At 35.5% G+C, this 11,347-nt stretch overlaps 1 pseudogene; it reads right to left on the minus strand.

The window, feature by feature from the left end:
- Window positions 1–6,632: 6,632 nt before the first annotated feature.
- LOC112926698 (PDZ domain-containing protein 11 pseudogene) lies at window positions 6,633–10,174 on the minus strand (annotated as a pseudogene).
- Window positions 10,175–11,347: the final 1,173 nt, after the last annotated feature.

Here is an 11,347-nt window from a genome sequence, read left to right on the forward strand (position 1 = left end):
GAGGCATGATTATGAGCTGATTTGTATTAGTATTCATAGACTTACATTACCATCATCTTCTTCTATCATCTGTGGTCCGAGGATACGTAATTTCTGGGTTTTAGTATTTAATTTACCTTAGTAAAATTTCTGACTCTAATTCTTCATAAAAACCAAAGGATTAGATTTGATGGTTTCTAAAGTGTTTCCATTTCTTACATTCTATAAATGAGAAATTTGCTTTAAACTATTCCTTTCTAAAAATATTGAATAAAGTGAAATTATTGGGGAGTTTTAATTATTTTTTTCCTTAGATAAAGGTTTTACAGTACAGATATGTGGTCTCTGTGCTCTGTTTACTGCTTCCTGAATCTCTAGGAATGAGGGCATAAATTAAACTGTCTCTTATTTTATGCTCCCCAGCAAGGCCAATAATAAAACTTTTATTTCATTTAGTGGCTCTGAAAATAATAAAATTCATTTCATTTCCTTTTAATGAGAAAGATGGCATATTATAAATATATGGCATATATAAATATAAATATTCCCTTCCCCCACAGTCTTAAATCAATATATTTTATGGGGAATTTTTTTCTTTGGTATATTTTGCAGCTATGTTTATAAATAAGACAAAAAGTGTTCAGATTTTGAGAATTATGTTTATCACTATGATCTGTGTTTTTGTCTTTCTCTTCTTTGTAACTACTTGTTGTTGATAGAGCCTCACATTTTAGCATTGAATCCTTTTAAAATATTTTAAACTCAGGTAACCTAAAAGGATAGTAGGCATTTGGTTAGTTGGCCTGTTTTTGCCTTGGTTTTCCCATGAAAGTTCTACTCTTTGTTGAAAGTCATTGGATATCTCTTACCTCTTACCTAACTGATATTTTTCTATATTATGGTGTGAAATATTTTTAACATCAACATGTCCTTATGTATGTCAGAGTCTTCTTTGCGGGATCCTCTAAATACATAGGCCAAGCTGTTAAGTCAGATTGCATTTCCTTTGCCGTGTGTAAATCCTCTATAAATGGCTCAATCAGTGATTAGAGCTAAATGCTACCTGTCTGTCTGGTGTGGGATCTTTTCCAAGATGACAGATGGCTCTGCTTCATCTGTTTGATCCCAGGACACTTCCTAGGAGAATCATAGCTGAGCGTTCATAGATATGGTCAGCGTTTGGCCTGTTAAGTAACCAGTGAGAATCTGCTTAGATTTATCTCTTTTCTTTTAACTTATGAAAACTATCAAAAAAGAGATAAGAAGATTCACATAAAGTTCTTTGATGAAAGAAACAGGTGGGCATGTGATAACTTGCTTACAAATACACAAATATATTGGAGAACAAAACACAAAGCTGTGATTTTATTGAGTGCAAATATTTTTACACTTTTCCAGGCCACTGGTTTAACTGACCTCTTTTCTTGAACATGTTAGCAGTAAAACATACAAGATCAATACAGGATGTGGTGGCTTTTATCCTTTGGAATTTATGGTCTGCTTCTTAGAAAAACCCTTCTGCATTGTTTTTAGCCTCAAGTGTATTATCAGCTCAACAGCGATCTCAGAATTATAGGGAATCAAAAATGCCTATTACAGTCTCTTCACAGAACTAACAATATAGCTGGATATATAAGATGTTAAGCAGAAAAAAAATGATAAAAAAATAAGAATTCTCTACAAGGAAACATTCATATTCACAATAATATATAAATTTTCCATGATAATTCCCATTTTATAGAAGTTTATTCTCTCCTTAAAGTAACAGATTATGTATAGAATTCAATGTCTATGCCTATGCAGTGCTTCCTATAAAAACCAGGGATAAAAATCTGAACATGTGACTAGCTTCTCCATTTTAGAGATGGTTACACACATACGCACATGCAGAAAGCCATAGTTATAGGTGAACATATTTATATGGAAGTGAATTCACAGAGAAGGTGAAATTTGTAGTATGTTTTAAATGATGAAGATTAAAGGAGGAAGGAAATAACCTAGGGTATTTGAGAAAGAAGAACTGTATAGGTGAAGACACAGAGGTACGAGGGAGATTTTGTCTTGAATATGGGGGATGATGGGAAAACCAGTCTGGAAGCAAAGGTATGTAGGGCAGAAAAAAGAAATAAAGTTGGGTAGCTGAAACAGTGTTAAGTGTTTGGAGGGCCTTCACAAGCTGAAGTTTAATTTTATAAGATAAATATTACATTATCATTGCTATTCCATGATCCAAGGATTTTTTTTTTATAAGTTTCCTCATCTGCCAGAGGAAATGTGGATTATATGAATTTAGATATATAAGCTAGGAGCTGGCATAGCAGAGGATACATAAGACAAAATTTTGAATTTTGGGATTTTAGTTTATCATGACAAATTAGGCACTTCGAGTCTCCACAATCTCTTTTGTGAAAAATGGGTTATGGTAACAATAGGACCTTCTTATGGGTATAATGTTCAAATATAAGAATACATGGTAAAATACCTTATAAAGTAATAACACTTATTCTGCATTAGTTATTTACCTTTTAATTAAAAGCACTAAAAATCTAGGCATAGATTGATAAGAGGTGACATGCAAAATAAATGTTTGGATCTGAAGAGAGTGGTGTGTTTGTGTGTGTGTGTGTGTGTGTTTATGATATATAATTTCTAGTTTCTTTCCAGTTCTTTCATGATTTTGCTCCATTAGAGCTCCAAGCTACGTAGTAGCTCACTGTCCCATGGCTGTTGAAGCCCCTCGGTCCAAAGCCTCTCTCTTTAACTGAAGTTTGGGAGACAATAGATGTAGGACTTGGAACTGAAGGGAGAAGAGAGAGAAAAGCATCAAAACTAGCTCTTTCCTTATTTTAGAATTCCAGAAGAATAATGCTGCTATTGAAACAAAAAAGTGTTGTAGGACAGAGAAGGAATTCGTGTGGCAAAAATGAGGGAATTTAGGGCACATGGGAGGCTCAACCAGTTAAGCATCTGGCTTTGGCTCCTGTCAGTCTGATGTCAGGGTCTTGGGATGGAGCCCGCATCAGGACCTCTGCTCAGTGGGGCATCTGCTTCTCCCTCTCCCTCTGTCCCTCCCCACTGCTTGCATGCTGTCTCTCACTCTCTCTCTCAAATAAATAAATAAAACCTAAACAAATAAATAAATAAAAGAAAATGAGGGAGTTCAGTTTTGAATAGGATGTGCTCCATTTGGACATACTGGGTTAGTTGATGGTAGGCCATCTAAGTGAAGATGACCCGTGGTTCATGCCACACTTTCCTGTCAAACAGAGTGGGCGGGTCACACACAGATTTGAAGGCAGAGGAAAAAGAATAGACTGAAGACAAGAGGGATGTGAGAATGGTAAAAACAGTAACAAACAAGAAATGGAATCTTAAATTTTTTTTAAAAGAGGAAGTGGCCAGTGGATTCACAGGGAACTGAGAGTTCAAGAACCTTGAGGACTGAGTATATTCATTCAGAAATATATATATATTTTATTTGGCTGGAAAAAAGTCATCCTAAAAGAGCCATTTCTCTATAGGAGAGGATTGGGATTGGAGACACACAAAAAAGTCTGAGGGAAAGCAGAATACATACCAGGAGGATGGATCAAAGAAGAGAAAAACTGGCCCAGGAACCTGAGGAAAGAGGAAAATCCGTGTTTCTGTGAGTGAAGCTTCTTAATAGAGTGCGTGTGCATGTGAGAGACAGATACTGTGAGGGGAGGGTCATAATATTTGAAGGTCTTAGGAAAAAGTAAGGCTGGATACTTGAGGGAAGAACGGGGAGAGAGAAAATAGGTAAGGGTGAGGATTTCAGGAGTTGGGTGCCGGGGGTGAGGGATGAAGCCCAAAGCTATTGTTCTCAGCAAAGAGAGGGCCCTGTCCCCAGAAGGAAACAATTTAGGGTCTCAGAAGCAGTTTTTCCCACTTCCCAGAGCCCCCAGAGTTTCTATAATGTCTCTGAAAATGGTGTGCATCCCATAGAAAAAACATATATTTTAAATAAAATAGTAATGGGGAAAATGCCCAGGAAGCATATGGAGTCTAAAAATAAATAAATAAATAACCTGTGAGATCAAGTTAATGAACAGACCTCAACATGGAAATTTTTGTTACCGAAAGGCAGTGTGAACCAGCAAGGAGTGCTGAGATTTGGAAGACCTGGGCTGAATTCTGGTTTTTGCTATTTGCAGAATATTCCCAGGTCCGTTCATCTCCTGGGCCCTCAACGAGATACAATATTTGCCTTTATGACCAGAGTTTTCTGAAGATCTAATAAGACAACGTGTGTCAAAACGCTTTATAAATGCGGAAGCTCTGTACAAATTGTTAGGATTTCTATTACCATGATTATGGTTATCTAGATGGTGGTAGATGAAAGGTTTGAGTCAAATTTGAAGACCTTGGCATTTAAAAAGTAATTAACCTGAAAGAGACAATAATAGAAATGACAATTAGAATTAGAATGAAGAGATTAGGGGGAGCTGTAAGAACCATTAGTCAGAGGCGGCCTGCTCACAGAAAATTCCCAAGTCAAGGGAAAAATTTCATTTAAATTTTGGAGAATTAAAGAAACAAAAACAAAAACAAACAAAAAATTTTTTGGAGAATTGTTAGCACATGGAGAAGATTCTAAGGAGAAATATGCAAATGATCTCTGTTCAATATCCGAACAACTTTCTAGACTGAAATAAGAGAACAGAATGAAAAGACAATGCTGGGCTATAGCATAATATACACTAAAAATATATTGTTTCAGAGACCAAACATATTGTGTAGCAGATTTCTTAAGTGCTCAGTCAAGAGAATAATACAATAATTCTATGTCTTATTTAAATCTTTTGGTGACTAAGTCCATTAAGATGAAAATATTTCATTTTTAGTTCTAATTTTTAAAAAATCCTGTTTTCTCCAAGATTTTAGATATGTTTATGTCATCACCAATATTCTTAAATAGTTTTATTATATATTTGCTTCATACTTACTTGATAGCAGATCTACCAGGAGTTTCCATAATTGAGTTTTTCTTGCAAAATACACTTTTAATTTGTGCCAACTCAGAAATAAATGAATGAGTGACAGAGGAATATGCCTTTGCAGGTAGGAAGCATTATCGGTAATTTCCCCCAAAGGAACAGTCAACCATGCCAGAAATGGCTAAATAATTAAAAGGGAAAGATAGAGAATGCACACACCTGTTGTAAGTAATTTGCCAAGTGAGTTTTATTATCAAAAGCTGTTTTCTTGGAGTTAACAGAGGAAACTAGTTTTGAAGATAAGGTCTGGGTAAATGGTCAAGAAACCAAATATAACAGCCGCAAATAGTTTCATAGGTCTGCTAGAATGATTTTTAGGTTCAAGTGACATAAAGCCTTTGTGATTCTTCCTATCCTTCTAGGAATATAGAAAAAATAATTCTTATTTACTGCTTTTTTCTTACATGGACATCTCAATCAAAATAGCCATCAAATATTAAATGATTATCTACTGAGGACCTGATAGTTCACCCCAAAGGCTATAAATATAATAAGAACTGTAAAGGCTGAAGGAATTAAGGACTCCTTCAAATGATCTCTACTCTTAAATTCTAGTAATTCATCTTTTGTTTTACTAATAGGCTTTGATAATGATGATAATTCAAAAATATAAAAGAGCTCATTTTTTATTTACTTGCTTTATTTTTCTTAGTGATATATATTACATATTTATATATAAAATATAGATTGCACATAATATAGACACATAAGGTGTGTATATATGGTATATGTGACATAGTAATATTATTTAGACATATTTTTAATGTAACATAAGTACATATTTATGTACACATATATAATAGGCACATATATAATTCTAAATAATATTACTAACTCTAAAAAGTATACATAGTATTTCTTAAAAAATAAAGCAGTACAGATGACTGGAGTTGCTAAAAGCTTTATTGTAGTTGTAGTGGTGGTTATTAATTTGCACTAAAATCTCTGATTTTTAGGAATTAGAAATAGAGCTCCAGCACAAAATGAAGGGCCAAATAGGGGTTTTTCATTCTACTTTCTGGGTCATCCACTCAAACTATGCTTCTTCTCCTACCTTCAACTATTATCAACTGTAACCATGAGATTCAACATTTTTTTTTTTTTTCTTTTCTTCCATTGCCCTCCTCAAAATCAGATGGAGGCAGAAAGGGGAAAGTGCAAGTGCCCTCGTTTTTAGTTTATAACATACAGTAACTGCCTTCTCCCCCATTATGTACACACACACCCCCAAAAATCACAAAGGCACATTATATAATACAATCTCAGAAGGAAATGAAACAAACTCTCAGAAATGTGATAAAATGTGAACTTTTGTAGTACATGAGAAAAGACTAAGTAAAATTTAAAGCCTAGTGTAATTTCTTTGTTCTTCTGCAGGATCAAAACTGGATCTTATAGTTGTATTTAGATAGAAAGGGGAAAAAATGAAGATGGGCCCTGGATAATTTACCATGGCAGATTGCGTGCTGCTCCTCCCTCAACCATTTGACTAACTCCGTAGCCCACCTACACCTAATTACCAACAGGCCAGGCCCTTGTAATAACCCTCTCCCCCTCCTACACCTCTTCTGAGTATAAAATGTGGGAATAATTTTCACTTGTGGCATCACCAGTTTGAGAGTTTCTTGGACAGGTTTACTCATATTTGTATCTCTGTGATATAGCATAGTACTCGGCCTTCCTGTTCTGAATTAATGATTTTTCTCCCAACCGCTTCAAAATGTACCTGTAAAAACAAGGTAGATCTCAGTTTTTTTAAATGACACAATTACAAATAAAATTCAACTTTAAAATTTTATGATTATACTTCATTATGAGTTGACACTAGGAGGTTTTAATTTAAAAAAAAAGCAAAGCTAACTAAGTCATGACAAATGAACTAATAAACTAAAACAGCACCCTTTAGCTTAATAGTCTTCCATTATATAGTTTTACTTAATAATACAATCCGCTATTGATCAAACACAGACTTGGTGTCTGGATAATTTCATGCAAAATGTAACATATACATACATTCCATCAACAGGCATATATAATATTTTAATATTTGATATCTAAGATTAATTATTAATTTTATTGCATATTAAAATGATCACATATTAATTTCAATAATTTATATTTGATTTTAATCATTATTATAAACAATCTAGTTGAAAAGCAAATATCTATTTTGCATAATATTTCTTAAAGGATATTTTAGGTTAATGAATATTAAAAATGACTGAGAAGACAATTTGAGGCTTAAAAGCCTTTAGGTTGTTTAGTGTATCTCTTCTAATTCATTTCAGAAAAGAAAAAGAAGGATACCAGGTCTGTCTTCTGAAAAGAATCATTATTCCAATAGATTAAAACACAGTTCTTCACCTGAAATTCTAATTTTTCACTTTATGCAAAACCGGCTATTAAATCTCTCCAACCCATTTTGGAAAAGTAAGATCATATTAAACATTATTGAGTTTAATTGCCCCTGCCCACTGCACACAGAAAGCTAGAGGATTTAATTAGCACTACTACTCTTGGTTGCAAAACAAGGGAAACTAATATTTATCGCATATATGTTCTTTGCCAAGTGCTCACACCTATTTTTCATCTCAAAACGTATTTTCTAAGTACATATTATTTTATGCATAAAGAGAATCATCTGAGATTTAGAAAGAGTGTATGATTTGCCTAATATCACAAAGCTATCAAGTAGCAAACTTATTATCAAATCTACTCGGGCCTGGCTATAAAGCCAGACTCCTTACGTAACGTACTACCTCATTCCTAATGTCGTTAATCATGTACAATCTTAAAATCTTAACTTTTTTGTACATGTTGACCTCTCCAGTGGGCTGTTAAGATCTTCAGTGACTTGCAGCCTCGGATTCCAAAGGAATGAACTTTGAAATATTGGGTGTGAACTTTAATTCTGTCAGTTACTAGCAAGTAGGAAACTTCTATGAATCTGTCTACTGATACACAAGATGGGATTATGATATTACCCCGATACATTCCCATTAGCGAATATGAGTATTTAACTTCATATTTAACAGATATTTGCTGTCCTTGAAGACCAATTCCTTTCCCACTTCTTACACATATTTTATTCCATTTACTTTATTTTATTTTTATATCTCACTGCGTCTTTCATGTGCTGAGAATCTGTAAAGATAAACCAAAATTATTAAGCATATGTTATGTCATCGATACTTTTGTGAACATTATCTCTTATTAACATCTTATCACAATCCTCTGAGATGTTAACCTGCCCAGAGTTTATCCTCCTTCTCTTCTAAAGCTCTGTATTTCTAGGGGGCATTTGATCTTTCCCACCGTCTCATAGCTTTAAATATATTTCTGGATACTTTCTCTGATTTTCGGACTGCATGTATTCAGCTACATATTTGAAAATGCCATTTGAATGGATAATCGATATATCAAAAATACATCTGACCTAGAACTCTTCATTCCTGGGTCTGTAACCTAATCCTACCCAGCCTCTGCCAACTTCCATCCAACTACTTGTTCAGGCAAAAACCTAGAAGTCATCATGATTCCTTCCTATTACTCATGATCTCACACATCCTACCAAACAGCAAAATTTGCCTACTGGCAAAATTTATACTTCAATTCCTCTACTATTCTTATCAGAATTGACCATCTTGGATCTATATGACTTCAATAACTTTCTAACAAGTCTGTTCCTTCTAATTGCACATTTATCACCTTTTGACTCTATGTAAGAGCCAGAAGGCTCTTTGGAAGATGGAAAGTACGTGATCTCTGATGGCTTCCCATTGCAAGAAGAAAAATCCAGACTTCTTATCCTGCCCTATCAATCTCCGGTTGACATGATTTCTACCCAGTTTTCCCCCTTGTTATATTTTAGCCACACTGTTTTTCAGGGGGTTTCTTGAATAACTAAGCTCAGTTCTGTCTTCAAAACGTAACATTTGCTACTATTTTTAACTTGAACACTTTCCAGCAATTCTTTCCAACTGTTTATAGAAGAAGGTTTCGTCTTACATTGCAGGTCTCAAACCCATGTTATCTCTTTAGTGAGTTCTTTTTCCATTATGCCATCAAATGTGTAGTTTATGTGAGACCATTTATCTCATTCATAACACTAATTCCTGCTCAATAATCACACGTATCAAGTGTGATTGTTATCAAAGACTACTGGGTTATCCATTTTCACTTGTACATATTATTTGAATATAAAGTTTATGAGGGCAAAGATCTTTTATGTCTTTTTTTTTTTAACCTTAGTATTGCCTTTTACATTTCTGGAGAGATAACTAGAGAGACAGGGGCAATAGCGCCAGGGAATGTGTGGAGTCCAGAGTGCATGAAATGGGAAGTACAAGGATGGGATGAGATGATAAGTAGATGAGTTGGAAGGCACCTAAGATTCTTTTTTCTATTGATTTCTACACTCTAATGGAAATGATATGATGTGTATGTAATTGTCTAGCACATGGTATTTAGTAAATGTCAGTTGCCTTTTCTAACAGTGTTCTCCACAGGCTATACCTAGGTATCAACATCCTTACTCCTTTAGGGAATGAAACTCACCTAGAAAAATAGGGAACAAAAAGTACAGTACAGTTTGGGTAGTGCAGTTGGCTAGCTGGCTCCGTGCAAGGCCTCACTGTGTCCCTACCCTCCGCAGTCCAATTTGCCAGACTGAGGTCGAGAGTAGAGTTTCCCAAGAGACTTTCCTGAGGTCTAGCCGGCTTGATTCTGTGTGAAGGGCTCTGGGCTGCAACTTGATAGCGCACAGTCTTCTCTCTTGGGAAATGGTAACTGTAGGGAGAGAAACAGCCACTCATGCCACTTTCACAGGCTGTCTTCAGGGTCTCATCAGCCTTGCTCTGCTCAATATCTTGGAAATCCACATAATTCACAGCTAGGACTTGGTCTCCTTCTTGAAGTTTTCTTGATGTGCATCTGATTCAGGAATCATGTTGCAGATGCAGATGCCCCGTTGGGAGGCCTTTCCTCCTCAGATATTAAATCTCAACTGAGCTTCAGGGGGCTTCTTCAGTGTGAGAATTTAGGGCAAAAACGGAGTCAACTCATTTTTGTAGTCTGGGTAATTCACCCTGTCACGAGGAGAAATCTATGGTAGGGGATTCTCATAGGTAGGGCAGGAAAGCCTCCAGTTAATCAACATAAGGAATCCAGTGGTCCATCTCTAATAAGTCCCCTCAGGCAAATCAGGCTCTATTCTCTGCCAATTCAGTTTAGAAACTGGAAGTGGATACTCAGATGGGTCTGGAAGTGTGGGGTCAGGGTATGGTGCTCCGGCCCTCTCCTTCCTGATACACCAAGATCTTTTATGTCTTATTTACCGCCATGTTGCCAACTGCCTAGGATTGCCTGATATATAGTCATTCTGAATGACTATTTATTGAATAAATGAATGGATGGATAAAGAGAGGTTATATTTGTTCATGATTGATTAAAAAAGGCTGACGAAGTGTAAAAATTCTAAACAGCAAAATTAGGAATAAACAAGTCAGTCGATAAAAGTAGGTGCCTACAAACTGTGTGGCATACATTTATCAATGACTAACACAAAAGCATCTATTTGTAAAATACACATTCAGGAATTCTTTAGAGTGATTTTTCTTTTTCCCAATTATCAAGACATGTTTAAAGACTAGTGGCTTCAACTTACATTGAAAGGTGTGAACTAGCTAGATTTCCATATGTTTCTACTCAAGCAAGCATGAAATTAACTGAGATGCATTATGTCCTCCCACAAAATGTCAGTATGAAATTCAAATCCATCATCAATTGGCACTAAACTGTTCTTTACAGTTGTTGTATCGTGGTACTAATTGAAGATATGACCCAATCAAACACTATCACAATAGTTATCATAGCACATTTCCCTAATATATTCTTGTCGCCGCAACTGGAAGAGGTACAGCCAGGATCGTTCCATTACTTAGCTTCAAGGGTATCCTGCGTTCTCTCCTCCATGGGGTATCTAATGGGACAGCTCTGGCAATGATTACGGTAGAGTCCCATCCTTGCCCAAATACATTAAATAGTTTGTTGTATCCCTTCCCCCCACCAAGATTCCTTCCCAGCCATCACATGTATCAACTGCAGTTGTTATCAACTGGCATAATTAATTTTCTTATCCTATTTCTTGTAGGGAGGGCATAGGAAAGAGAAACGTGTCATGATCGATGTAGAAGCATAACGTTAAGATTCCAAAGCTGAGGAAGATTTTTGAGGTTTTGAAGTTGAAGCTTTTTATTCCTCTGAAGAAAAACCTTCAAATGACAGAAAAAGGTGACATGGAAGTTGGCTTGATGTCTAAAGATGACTTTCATTTGGTCTGGTTATTCAAC

This window comes from Vulpes vulpes, chromosome 3 (genome assembly GCF_048418805.1).
Source record: "Vulpes vulpes isolate BD-2025 chromosome 3, VulVul3, whole genome shotgun sequence".
NCBI classification, from domain to species: domain Eukaryota; kingdom Metazoa; phylum Chordata; class Mammalia; order Carnivora; family Canidae; genus Vulpes; species Vulpes vulpes.